The 13,455-nt window shown below is 35.1% G+C and overlaps 1 long non-coding RNA gene across 1 annotated transcript; it reads left to right on the forward strand.

Annotated features, from left to right (window-relative positions):
• The first annotated feature begins 847 nt into the window (after nucleotides 1-847).
• Nucleotides 848-6,285, forward strand: LOC129926020 (uncharacterized). Its single transcript, XR_008777709.1, has 3 exons — nucleotides 848-977; nucleotides 2,312-2,409; nucleotides 6,032-6,285. It is a non-coding gene; the product is annotated as an uncharacterized LOC129926020 (long non-coding RNA).
• Nucleotides 6,286-13,455: the final 7,170 nt, after the last annotated feature.

Genomic DNA, 13,455 nt, shown 5'->3' on the forward strand with positions numbered 1-13,455 from the left:
GCCGGCCCTGGAAAATAGCAAAGTATGTTACGCCGTGGGTCGACTAGCTTCGTTTAATTGTTTCCAAAACGCTCTCTGTGATTATAGCGACAGTGATATGCAAATTATGACTCGCGGGTAATATATGGCTAGTATTGTTATAATCCTGATGGTGACATAGATGGGTGTAGTGCTGTATGTGTTTTAGCCGACGCAAATCGCCCCAGGCCAGCGCTAGACGAGCGGTCAGCCGTGACGAGGTCACTTCTATGGTATTGGCTGTGATGTGTTTGACATTAAACTGATACATTACTTTGGAGCCTTGAGTTTTCAAGTTCTTTGCATTGGTTGTGTCGTGCGGTGCAGTTTGCAGAGAGCCTGGGTAGTGAGAAACGTTACAATATTGAGTTTTTAATATCCTTTCTAGTTTCTGCGTTCTAAACGAGACGAACGGGTTGATAGACCGACGGACAGACCACACAAAACTAATCGCGGCTTTTCCCCTTTTGGGGGCCGCTAGTGAAGTAATCAGATTTATCTTTTAGCTTTCCCTCTCATTAGCTGTACCAGATGCTCCTCAATCACTCTACAGTGACTAAACGATGCCCTTTACTCTCACATCCTAAGTCAACAGAGACAAGAGTTTTTTCCGCCCCCCAATCGTCGCAGCTGTTCCCGTATATTAGGCAATGTTACTAAAGAGAGTTATTTCCTCGTGCCTTTCACTCGCAGAATTAGTTTGACATTTTGGTTTTCCCTATATAGGTCAGATAATGGTTTAATTAGTACCATGAATTATGACTTTCATCTTTGTTTTTTTTTTAAATAGTCACGCACACACACACACGCACAGACACAATGCCATGTACACAAATAAGCAAACTGGAAATAACATTGATATAAAAAGCAGAACTGTTCACATTGCCTGTACATTCTGAGTTCAATATAGACATCAAGCTCTCTGTGTGTTAAGCATTGCAGTGCGAAGGCATCTTTTGGTAAGGTTGATATTTTCCATAGATAAATTGTGTACAATGGCTGCCTGGTCTTGTGGTATCGAGACCAATCGTCATAGCAGGCCTCAACACTGACCTTCTACGTCGCTACCGGTGGGCAGTTTAGACCAATAGTTTCTTGCCACATCGCCACGTCGCTGGCCGTGACGTCAGATTTGGTCTTGGTGGTATGCGCTCTGGACTGTCATTTTGATTGTCAGGGGTTCAAAAACCTGCAAGCTGCCATCTTCCGATTTTATGAGTTAGGTTTGGGCTAGGATGTATTAATCTTCAGAGCTTAATGAATATCCGAAACATAACAAACATATTATATACTTTGCCTCTGGTCTGTAGTAGATATCACACATTTACGGAGTGGTGGTGGAGATAGGTATCTCGATTTAAACAAAAGGAGCTGTTTTCCTGAAAGTCATCTTTATTGTACAGGACAAATTTATTCACTAGTGTAGGTTTCGCCCAATGCATGGCGACACAACTAGCATCTCCCTGCGACTCCACTGCTCAGAAAGCTTACTTTAAATAAAACGCAGAGTGAAAAGCTAATTTTCTTTTTATTTTGATTTGTCTAAAAAAGTTCTGTTGACACCAATAACGATCTAAATGTAGAAGTATGGGAATATAATTTTTAAAAAATGCGAAACGTATAAAAAATATCTTGTTTTAATAAAAGCTTATCTAAGGGAAAGAACTCCATAATTATAAGTATAGCTCTACGATATGTAGAAGTTATCTACCTTTTTTCGATATCAAACAAAATAATCAATTACCAATAATAAATTGACTACTTTTTTTTTTAAAGATTCATGTTTTGTCAGTTACAATAAATAACTAAAGTTTGAACTTGATCCAAGAATGGATGTGGGAGAAATAAAGTGTTCAAACTTCTAATCGAACCGACACAAAGACGGGCAGACAGACAGAGTTATATTAAGCTCTGTAAAAAACATGTAGAAAACACATAAAAAACAAAGCATAATGATAACAACAGAGGATACCCACACACCAATAATAACCTCCTTAGAGATCATACACGAATGCATGTAATTAACCCAATAATTTGGGGAGATGACGCGGATCTTACCAAGGTCACGAGGTTTCTGGTGTGTGATTGCGTGTGTGTTTTGGACGAGACTGTGGCCGATAAGCTCCTAACGATCATTATTTTAAGCTGCTGAGCTGCTCTCTAGTAAAGCAATAATGGAGTTGTGATTTCTAATATGAGTGTCCTGTTTACTGTCACTTGAAGACTTTGTTCTGATCTGATCTGATCTTCGGAATTGTATCTCACTTGTCATTTTTATTATTATCTTGTTTAGAAATGAATTGGTTAATCGTCTGCTGTTTGATGTGCTTGACCTTCACCTTGTCCACACAGCAAGAAATGGATTGCTTAGACAAAGGAGTATTTTACCCGGTGAGTCTAAATTAGGCTGCTCTTTGTAGCAAATGGTCTGAACTCATTAAATAAAGAAAACATTTTTGTTCTACATTCATTTATTCAGAATACCAGAGAGTTTAATTATTTCATTTTGTTTTGTTTCAAAGTCTTACGAGTTAGGTTTTCTTTCCAGAGTGGACTACTTAGCTACATCTTTTGAAAGAAAATTTATTTTCTAAGAATAATAAACGCATTTTATAAAATAGATTTATATTCATTGTTTTATTTTCTTAGTTATTTTAAAAGCTTTTCATCTATGGTGGATCTTATCTTATATATTAAAGACGTTACTGCAAAAAGGAAGATAATTACTTCCTACGCATCTCATGTGTTAATCTAGTCACGCATGTTAATCAGTGACTTAAACTCTGCTAAGTTGTTGGTTTTCCTGGTTGATTCATGAAATGTATAAAAATTAAGTTTTTTTTTTTTGTTGTTGTTGTTGTTGTTGTTTTTTGTTTTTTTTTTGGGGGGGGGGGTGTTGGTGGGGTAAGGGGGTTGGGAATATCTGTTGAACTGAAAAAAAAGTGATTATATGTGACACAGTCTCGGTTAACATTGCCTGTTATATGTTCCCCCCGGGTCAAGAGGGTGAAAGACACGTGAGTCATCTGAGATAGAAACAGGAAGTAAGAATGGTCAAATTGACTTCTAGTCAGTAGTATCTTTGAGTAGAGCACAATGGTAAATTGAGACAGTACACTTATTTCTAAGATTAATACTCGTCAGACATAACGTTGACCATTTGGTAAGCATATAACATGCAATGTCAACCGAGACTGGGACACTATGTTAAGTATTTAAATTGTATATGATAATTTTTATCACTAGTCTATATAGCAGGGCAGAATTATACTTCTAGATTCTTCCATAGCAAACCAAAAAAAAAAGTGAAATGTGACAGAAGTATTAGAGGCCACTGCTAGCACAACCAGTGGGTAGATGTTAACAACAAGGGGTAACAACCGAGAAGTGACATAAGGGAGTTTATTCAAAGATCGTCTGCTAGACTTTAGATATTTATTTGGCAACATTGATCTTTCAATTTAGTGTCTGACGGAGCAATTTTATTGTGAAGGTTGAGCTTGATTTCGAATACTAGAGAATATTTATAAAATCCTTTTTTGCAAAGATATATGGTAGTAAATGTAACTTATTTAAGATGGCTAATGTGTCAATCAGGGTAATTTTCTGTATTTCAGTTTCTTTTCTAAAGTACACTCAGAACTAACGTTGTTTTTTTTACTTAAAAAAGAACGGAAAAATGTCTCCTAATAGCTATCTCACATCAGTGTGAATATTATTATTATAGCTTTTATATAGCGCTACTTTCATGCTTATAGCATGCTCAGAGCGCTTTTAGTCCAATCTCATTTGTGGACCAGTGGGGAGGAGAGGGTATCTAGGAGTTGGTTTTCCGTGCTGCCTTTAGGCGCTCAGTTAACACAACTCAGCCCGAGTCGGGTGTCGAACCTCGAGCCCCCTTCTAGGTAGCCAAGCCATGCCAAGTTCAAGCGCACCTAACCCTCTCGACCACGCGTATCTAGCAGAACATTTTAGGACGCATCAAATTCATTACAAAGTTTTGAAAACAGTCGACTGTTTTAAAACAGTCGATTTTCCAAAATTGATAACAGTAACATAGTTGAAATTGTAGTGTTTTATTACCTCTTGCAATTCTTGTGAAAATATGATCAATATCTGTTGATGAATCATATAGTGAGTTTCAATGACTGAACACATTATGTAAAATGTTTGTAAAATGTTTTACATAATTCGGATGTTCCTTCAGAGTTGAAGATAGTTTACTTCCTAGTCCAAACCTCCCGCAGGACGACGGGGGATGGGAGCGGGCAGGGTTTGAACCCTCGACCGTTGATAAATCCGAACGACAGTCCAGCGCGCAAAACCGCACGACCAGACAGCCATCCAGCAGCAGAGAGAAGGCACGTTACACTCGTTGAAACCAAGAACATCATCCAAGCATACTTGGAGCAGAATCATTGGAGACACTATAAATATTATTCCAAGATATTTCGTCAAATGCATCACATGCTGCAGTAGTCGTGTCAAGAGATTTTCAAAAATAAGAAACTTTGAAATAGCCATCATTAAGCTCGTACATATTGACTTTCTGCACTGCACCTCAAGTAAGCATTAATGGCCAATCACTAGAAATTGTTGATCACTTTTGTTACCTCGGCTTCATCATATCCAACAACACTCTACTGGATAAAGACATAAACAACAGGATAGCCAAGGCAATGGCCACCATGTCACGGTTGCAGAAAAGAGTCTGGGACAACATATTGCTGACTAGCAGTACTAAAGCCCTAGTCTGCCGGACCTGCGTGTTGAGCACCTTGCTGTACGGAAGTGAAACATGGTCAACCTACTCATGGCAGGAAAAAAAGCTGAATGTCTTTCACCTCCGATGCCTAAGGCGGATCTTTAAAATTAGGTGGCAAGATAAGATAACCAATGAGGAAGTGCTACATAGAGCAGGATGCCAGGACATTCGCTCTGTTATCAGCAGCAGACGCCTTGGCTGGCTTGGCCACGTTCGTAGAATGCCAGTAGGTCGACTTCCACAGGACATCCTGTATGGCGATCTAATAGAAGGCAGGAGAGCCGCTGGTCGCCCACTCTTACGTTATACGGATGTATGCAAACGCGACATGAAGCTCTTCAAAATCGACACTGGCAACTGGGAAGAGGTGGCACTGGACAGATCCACATGGAGAGAGAGCATAAAGGAAGGGTCACAGATTGCAGATGTCATACACAACAGAAGCAGAAAGAAGGGTGAAAATGCAACGGCGCCTGGTGATTATATATGCCCAACCTGCGATCGCAGCTGTGTATCAAGGATTGGCCTCTTTAGTCACACAAGAAGTTGCAAAGGGAAAAGATCGTCTCTTGAGACGTAAAATGCCACAGATAAAATGCCACAGATTGACTTTCTAGACCCAGTCAGCTTTACATCTAAACTAATATATGTCTGCAAAGCTCAGGGAATGATTGATATCAGAATGACATACCACTTCCTTTGGCTTTATAGATTCTTATAAAACATTTAATAGAATTTCGTTTCAAAAGACGCATAGTATTTTTTTAACTATCAAAATAAAATCATACCGTCTAAAATCCACATCTTATTTTATTTTCCAAAGATCCATTTTCACGATTTCTTAAACAATTAAAATATTTCCTGTAATAACAAGATGGCGTTTTACTACGTCTATATTTATGCTGCGAGAATCCTAATGCTTGTAAACATTCTGATTCAGCTGTTTGTAACATCTATCTTTGAATGAAAAATACAAAAAAAAATTAGTATTTACCCATTAAAAAATTTTGAACAACGCTATTTCTCCGTCACCCATTTTCTGGTCAAGTTGATACTTTGAGCAATTATTTTTGTACCTAACAAAACATGGATCAATAAACGAAAAAATCTTCATGTATTATTTTATTTCATATTGAATAAGGGAAATAGCTTCTACATTGGTGGTTGTTATAGTTTTAAGGACGGAGTTCTTCCCCTTTAGATAAGCTTTTGTTTTTTGTTTTGAAAAGGATTTTTTTTTCTTCTTAGAATGGCTACAGATTCCAACCGAACCCGTGTACAACTTGTTACTGCACCGACGGGAAATACGACTGTTCCACTATCGCGTGTGGCTGGCCCAGGTGTAAAGGAAATGCAAGGCCTTCCGTAAAGAAAGGCCACTGCTGTCCATCGTGTCCTTAGATAAGAGACTGTGGTATCGGCCACTTTTAATCTACTGTAATATTTGTATGGTTGTATGATTAGCAATATGAAGATAAATTAAAATTGTCAATGTAAATGTTTATTTTTGTTCGTTTTTTTTAGCGGCCCCCGTAAGGGGAAAAAGCCGCTATTAGGTTTGTGCAAAATGTCCGTCTGTCCGTCTGTCCGTCTGTCCGTCTGTCCGTCTGTCACACTCAGATCTCGAAAACTAGAAGAGATATGAAAAATATTATTTCATCATTAAATCCGGCTTGAAAAGTTTAGGTGCAACGGCTACTTTTGGTTTTCTAAAAGCAAACCGTTTAATTTATAAAATTAATTATGCAAGCGATTTTTTCATAAAAATACACCAATTCTAAAACAATTACGTAAATGTAAGGGAGGCAATGTTACAATATGCTAACAAAGATGGACAATTTTTGTGTATTTTCAGTATCACTAAGTCAAATATATTTTTAAAATGTACAGGAAATGTTTACAACAAATACAAATAATAGTTAAAGACGTTTTTTCTGGTCAACTAGCTGCTAAAATTAAAAGAAAACATTTCTGTTTGTTTATAAAGGCTAATAATGCACTTTGTATGTAAATATCACGCACATTTTTTTAAATGGACTTTTTATGCAGCGATTTTCGTGCAGTAGCGTAACGTCGCAACATGATCAGGTGCTAAACCTATTCCTTAAACTTTTTTTAAAAATCAGATTTTATTTATTTTTTGTTTAGTGCCCCCATCCGAATAAAAGAAGCTTATTTTTGTGCGTTTTGTCTGTTGGTCGGTCTGTCCGTCACGATTAGATTTAAAAAACTAGAACTCTAAAAGCTATTGAAAATCTGATTTACCCTTTAATGTTCCTCCCATAACATCTCAATAGTTTTAAGTATCTAAAATTGATTGTTCCTGATTTTTTTTTGCAAAACTAATCAACGCCAACAAATGTTTGTTTGCTCTTCTAACTTATATTACATTCAATTTCCATGCTTAAACGTTGCAAAAACACATTATCAATAATATGTTGTTCCGTTTTTTATGTAAATAGCATATTAATGCTAAATCATAATCTCTATACTGACTTATATTTCATTAAGTGTAAAATGTTCCGGATATTGTTTTATAAAACATGAATTATGCCTAATGATTGTTTGAAATCGCATAAGGCTTTTAAAAAAAGTAATTTACTAGAATTGATTACTGAAAATTACTTTTTAGACATTTAATTTTCTTGTAAAACATAACATAGAAGTTTTGTAATCGATAAAGAAAGTTCCGGATTTTGTTTCTTACAAATCGTCGCCAGCAATTTCCGAATTTATTTAAAAATCTACTAACGCCAAATAATTGTTTGAACTCCCTCTTCTAATTAATAAACAAATAATCTTCTCATTTACGAAATAATGTTTTTACGGATTTTTATGAAAAATATTTTAACTCACTACTCTCTTACAGTACATTTAACTTTCTACCTAAAACATTAAAAAATCTAATTATCGTTAATATTATGTTCCGATTTTTAAAGAAAACAGAATCCAAACACCAAAGTAAGGTATGAAAATCTCTCCACGTGGCTGTAGTACATCTAATTTTTATACGAGACCATCCAAAAAATTTAATTAACGGTATTACATTTATCTGAAATTCTCTTTTTCTTTTACTATTTATACAAACATCCGGAACAATCTATTATATAAACTTTTCAATTGTGTTCATACCTAAAAATTATTGCGATGTTTTGAAAGGTAAAATAAAGGTTAATCAATTTTTAATAACTTTTAGTTGTTTTTTTTATATCAAGATAACGGACAGACCGACTGACAGACAAAACGCAAAAACAATGCGGCTTTGATCCTTTTTAAATAATATCTATTAGAACTCAGTGCACCAATGTCTATGAACCCTCGTTAAATATCTCGTGTAAATAAAGACATTTTTTTTTATGGTACCGGTACTAGCCTATTGTGAGGTAATGGAATTTTTTTTCTTTGACGTCATATGAATGGACTCTTTAAATGTAATGTTAAAAGAACGCACTCGGTGCACCAATGTCTATTAACCCTCGAAAAAATTGCTTGTATTAATGAAAACATATTTTAGTCTAACTAAGCCGTGTGACGTAGTGTTTTTTTTTCCTTTGACGTCACATGGAATGAATTCTTTAAATGAAATGCTAAAAGAACGCACTCGGTGCACCAATGTCTATGAACACTCGAGAAATGGCTCGTGTTGATAAAGGTGATTTTTAGTCTAGCTAGGCCTTGTGACGTAGTGTTTTTTTTTCCTTTGACGTCATATGGAATGAATTCTTTAAATGAAATGCTAAAAGAACGCACTCGGTGCACCAATGTCTATGAACACTCGATAAAAGGCTCGTAATGATGAAGGCGATTTTTATTCTAGCTAGGCCGTGTGACGTAGTGTTTTTTTTTCCTTTGACGTCATATGGAATGAATTCTTTAAATGAAATGCTTAAAGAACGCACTCGGTGCACCAAAGTCTATGAACACTCGATAAATGGCTCTTATAGATGAAGCCGATTTTTAGTCTAGCTAGGCCGTGTGACGTAGTGTTTTTTTTTTCCCTCTGACGTTATATGGAATTAATTCTTCAAATGAAATGAAAAAAGAACTCGGTATAGTAATGTTTATTAAGCCTCGTTATGTGACTCGCGTTTAAAAAAGGAATGATATCTTGATTTAGATCTAATCTAGATTTTTTAAACTAGATCTAGATTTTTATTACAGTATATCTAGATCTGGATTTATATTCTAATTAAAATTATTTTAGAGTCTAGATCTAGAATTTCTAGATCTAGTTTAGACTAAAATAGACTAGATTAAGATGTAGAATTTCAATTTCTAAACTTAAAGTGTAAAAAAAAAGTGTAGATTTTCATTTCCAAACGTTTTGATCAATATTGTAATGTTTTAATATACTAAAACTAATCTACTATTTTTTTATTAAATTTAAATTTAAATTTACGGCAAATGAATCTTTGAAACATTATTACTTTTCACCATCGGATGGCTGCCTGGTCGTGCGGTTTGCGCGCTGGACTGTCGTTCAGATTTATGGATGGCCCAGGGTTCAAACCCTGCCCGCTCCCATCCCCCGTCGTCCTGCGGGAGGTTTGGACTAGGAAGTACTTATCTTCAACTCTGAAGGAACATCCGAAACGTGTAAAACATTTTACATCAAAATTAAATCACCTCTTGAATATTATTTGGGAATATGCAGATCCGACAGGGATCCGACTTCGACGGGGGCCGCCTCTGAGTTTGTGTAACACAAACTCTCTTTGTAATCTTGTTTTTGTTTAAATTATGATGCTTATGAGGTTTGTCATTTCTGTAATTTCTGTGTAATTTGTGAAACTTTTAAAGTCTCTGACGATAGTGATACCCCTGAGCTCTCTGAGGTCGTTGTGATGTCTGTGAGGTCTCTGTGGTGCCTCTGAGGTCTCTGAAATGTCTGCGAGGTTTCTGTGATGTCTCTGTGAGGTCTCTGAGCTCTGTGAGGTCTCTGTGATGTCTGTGAGGTCTCTGTGATGTCTGTGAGGTCTCTGTGATATATGTGAGGTCTCTGTGATAAATGTGAGGTCTCTGAGCACTGCGATGTCTCTGTGGTATATAAATTCCTTGAGGTCTGTATTATGACGTGTCATTTTTGCTCATGTTGCTGAATGTTATTAATTATTTTTGAACCTAACAAAACATGGATCAATAAACAAAAATTCTTAATGAATTATTTTATTTCATATTGAATAAGGGAAATAGCTTCTACATTGGTGGTTGATAGAGTTTTAAGGACGGAGTTCTTCCCCTTTAGATAAGCTTTTGTGTTTTTGTTTTGAAAAGGATTTTTTTTTTCTTCTTAGAATGGCTATAGATTCAAACCGAACCCGTGTACAACTTGTTACTGCACCGACGGGAAATACGACTGTGCCACTATCGCGTGTGGCTGGCCCAGGTGTAAAGGAAATGCAAGGCCTTCCGTAAAGAAAGGCCACTGCTGTCCATCGTGTCCTTAGATAAGAGACTGTGGTATCGGCCACTTTTAATCTACTGTAATATTTGTATGGTTGTATGATTAGCAATATAAGGATAAATTAAAATTGTCAATGTAAATTTTTATTTTTGTTCGATTTTTAGCGGCCCCCGTAAGGGGAAAAAGCCGCTATTAGGTTTGTGCAAAATGTCCGTCTGTCCGTCTGTCCGTCTGTCCGTCTGTCACACTCAGATCTCGAAAACTAGAAGAGATATGAAAAATATTATTTCATCATTAAATCCGGCTTGAAAAGTTTAGGTGCAACGGCTACTTTTGGTTTTCTAAAAGCAAACCGTTTAATTTATAAAATTAATTATGCAAGCGATTTTTTCATAAAAATACACCAATTCTAAAACAATTACGTAAATGTAAGGGAGGCAATGTTACAATATGCTAACAAAGATGGACAATTTTTGTGTATTTTTAGTATCACTAAGTCAAATATATTTTAAAAATGTACAGGAAATGTTTACAACAAATATAAATAATAGTTAAAGACGTTTTTTCTGGTCAACTAGCTGCTAAAATTAAAAGAAAACATTTCTGTTTTTTTTATAAAGGCTAATAATGCACTTTGTATGTAAATATCACGCACATTTTTTTAAATGGACTTTTTATGCAGCGATTTTCGTGCAGTAGCGTAACGTCGCAACATGACCAGGTGCTAAACCAATTCCTTAAACTTTTTTTAAAAATCTGATTTTATTTATTTTTTGTTTAGTGCCCCCATCCGAATAAAAGAAGCTTATTTTTGTGCGTTTTGTCTGTTGGTCGGTCTGTCCGTCACGATTAGATTCAAAAAACTAGAACTCTAAAAGCTATTGAAAATCTGATTTACCCTTTAATGTTCCTCCCATAACATCTCAATAGTTTTAAGTATCTAAAATTGATTGTTCCGGATTATTTTTTTGTGCAAAACTAATCAACGCCAACAAATGTTTGTTTGCTCTTCTAACTTATATTACATTCCATTTCCATGCTTAAGCGTTGCAAAAACACATTATCAATAATATGTTGTTCCGTTTTTTATGTAAATAGCATATTAATGCTAAATCATAATCTCTATACTGACTTATATTTCATTAATTGTAAAAATGTTCCGGATATTGTTTTATAAAACATGAATTATGCCTAATGATTGTTTGAAATCGCATAAGGCTTTTAAAAAAAGTAATTTACTAGAATTGATTACTGAAAATTACTTTTTAGAAATTTAATTTTCTTGTAAAACATAACATAGAAGTTTTGTAATCGATAAAGAAAGTTCCGGATTTTGTTTCTTACAAATCGTCGCCAGAAATTTCCGAATTTATTTAAAAATCTACTAACGCCAAATAATTGTTTGAACTCCCTCTTCTAATTAATAAACAAATAATCTTCTCATTTACGAAATAATATTTTTACGGATTTTTATGAAAAATATTTTAACTCACTACTCTCTTACAGTACATTTAACTTTCTACCTAAAACATTAAAAAATCTAATTATCGTTAATATTATGTTCCGATTTTTAAGGAAAACAGAATCCAAACACCAAAGTAAGGTATGAAAATCTCTCCACGTGGCTGTAGTACATCTAATTTTTATACGAGACCATCCAAAAAATTTAATTAACGGTATTACATTTATCTGAAATTCTCTTTTTCTTTTACTATTTATACAAACATCCGGAACAGTCTATTATATAAACTTTTCAATTGTGTTCATACCTAAAAATTATTGCGATGTTTTGAAAGGTAAAATAAAGGTTAATCAATTTTTAATAACTTTTAGTTGTTTTTTTTATATCAAGATAACGGACAGACCGACTGACAGACAAAACGCAAAAACAATGTGGCTTTGATCCTTTTTAAATAATATCTATTAGAACTCAGTGCACCAATGTCTATGAACCCTCGTTAAATATCTCGTGTAAATAAAGACATTTTTTTTATGGTACCGGTACTAGCCTATTGTGAGGTATTGGAATTTTTTTCTTTGACGTCATATGAATGGACTCTTTAAATGTAATGTTAAAAGAACGCACTCGGTGCACCAATGTCTATTAACCCTCGAAAAAACTGCTTGTATTAATGAAAACATATTTTAGTCTAACTAAGCCGTGTGACGTAGTGTTTTTTTTTCCTTTGACGTCACATGGAATGAATTCTTTAAATGAAATGCTAAAAGAACGCACTCGGTGCACCAATGTCTATGAACACTCGAGAAATGGCTCGTGTTGATAAAGGTGATTTTTAGTCTAGCTAGGCCTTGTGACGTAGTGTTTTTTTTTCCTTTGACGTCATATGGAATGAATTCTTTAAATGAAATGCTAAAAGAACGCACTCGGTGCACCAATGTCTATGAACACTCGATAAAAGGCTCGTAATGATGAAGGCGATTTTTATTCTAGCTAGGCCGTGTGACGTAGTGTTTTTTTTTCCTTTGACGTCATATGGAATGAATTCTTTAAATGAAATGCTTAAAGAACGCACTCGGTGCACCAAAGTCTATGAACACTCGATAAATGGCTCTTATAGATGAAGCCGATTTTTAGTCTAGCTAGGCCGTGTGACGTAGTGTTTTTTTTTTCCCTCTGACGTTATATGGAATTAATTCTTCAAATGAAATGAAAAAAGAACTCGGTATAGTAATGTTTATTAAGCCTCGTTATGTGACTCGCGTTTAAAAAAGGAATGATATCTTGATTTAGATCTAATCTAGATTTTTTAAACTAGATCTAGATTTTTATTACAGTATATCTAGATCTGGATTTATATTCTAATTAAAATTATTTTAGAGTCTAGATCTAGAATTTGTAGATCTAGTTTAGACTAAAATAGACTAGATTAAGATGTAGAATTTCAATTTCTAAACTTAAAGTGTAAAAAAAAAGTGTAGATTTTCATTTCCAAACGTTTTGATCAATATTGTAATGTTTTAATATACTAAAACTAATCTACTATTTTTTTATTAAATTTAAATTTACGGCAAATGAATCTTTGAAACATTATTACTTTTGACCATCGGATGGCTGCCTGGTCGTGCGGTTTGCGCGCTGGACTGTCGTTTAGATTTATGGATGGCCCAGGGTTCAAACCCTGCCCGCTCCCATCCCCCGTCGTCCTGCGGGAGGTTTGGACTAGGAAGTAATTATCTTCAACTCTGAAGGAACATCCGAAACGTGTAAAACATTTTACATCAAAATTAAATCACCTCTTGAATATTA

Source organism: Biomphalaria glabrata, chromosome 4 (genome assembly GCF_947242115.1).
Source record: "Biomphalaria glabrata chromosome 4, xgBioGlab47.1, whole genome shotgun sequence".
NCBI lineage: Eukaryota > Metazoa > Mollusca > Gastropoda > Planorbidae > Biomphalaria > Biomphalaria glabrata.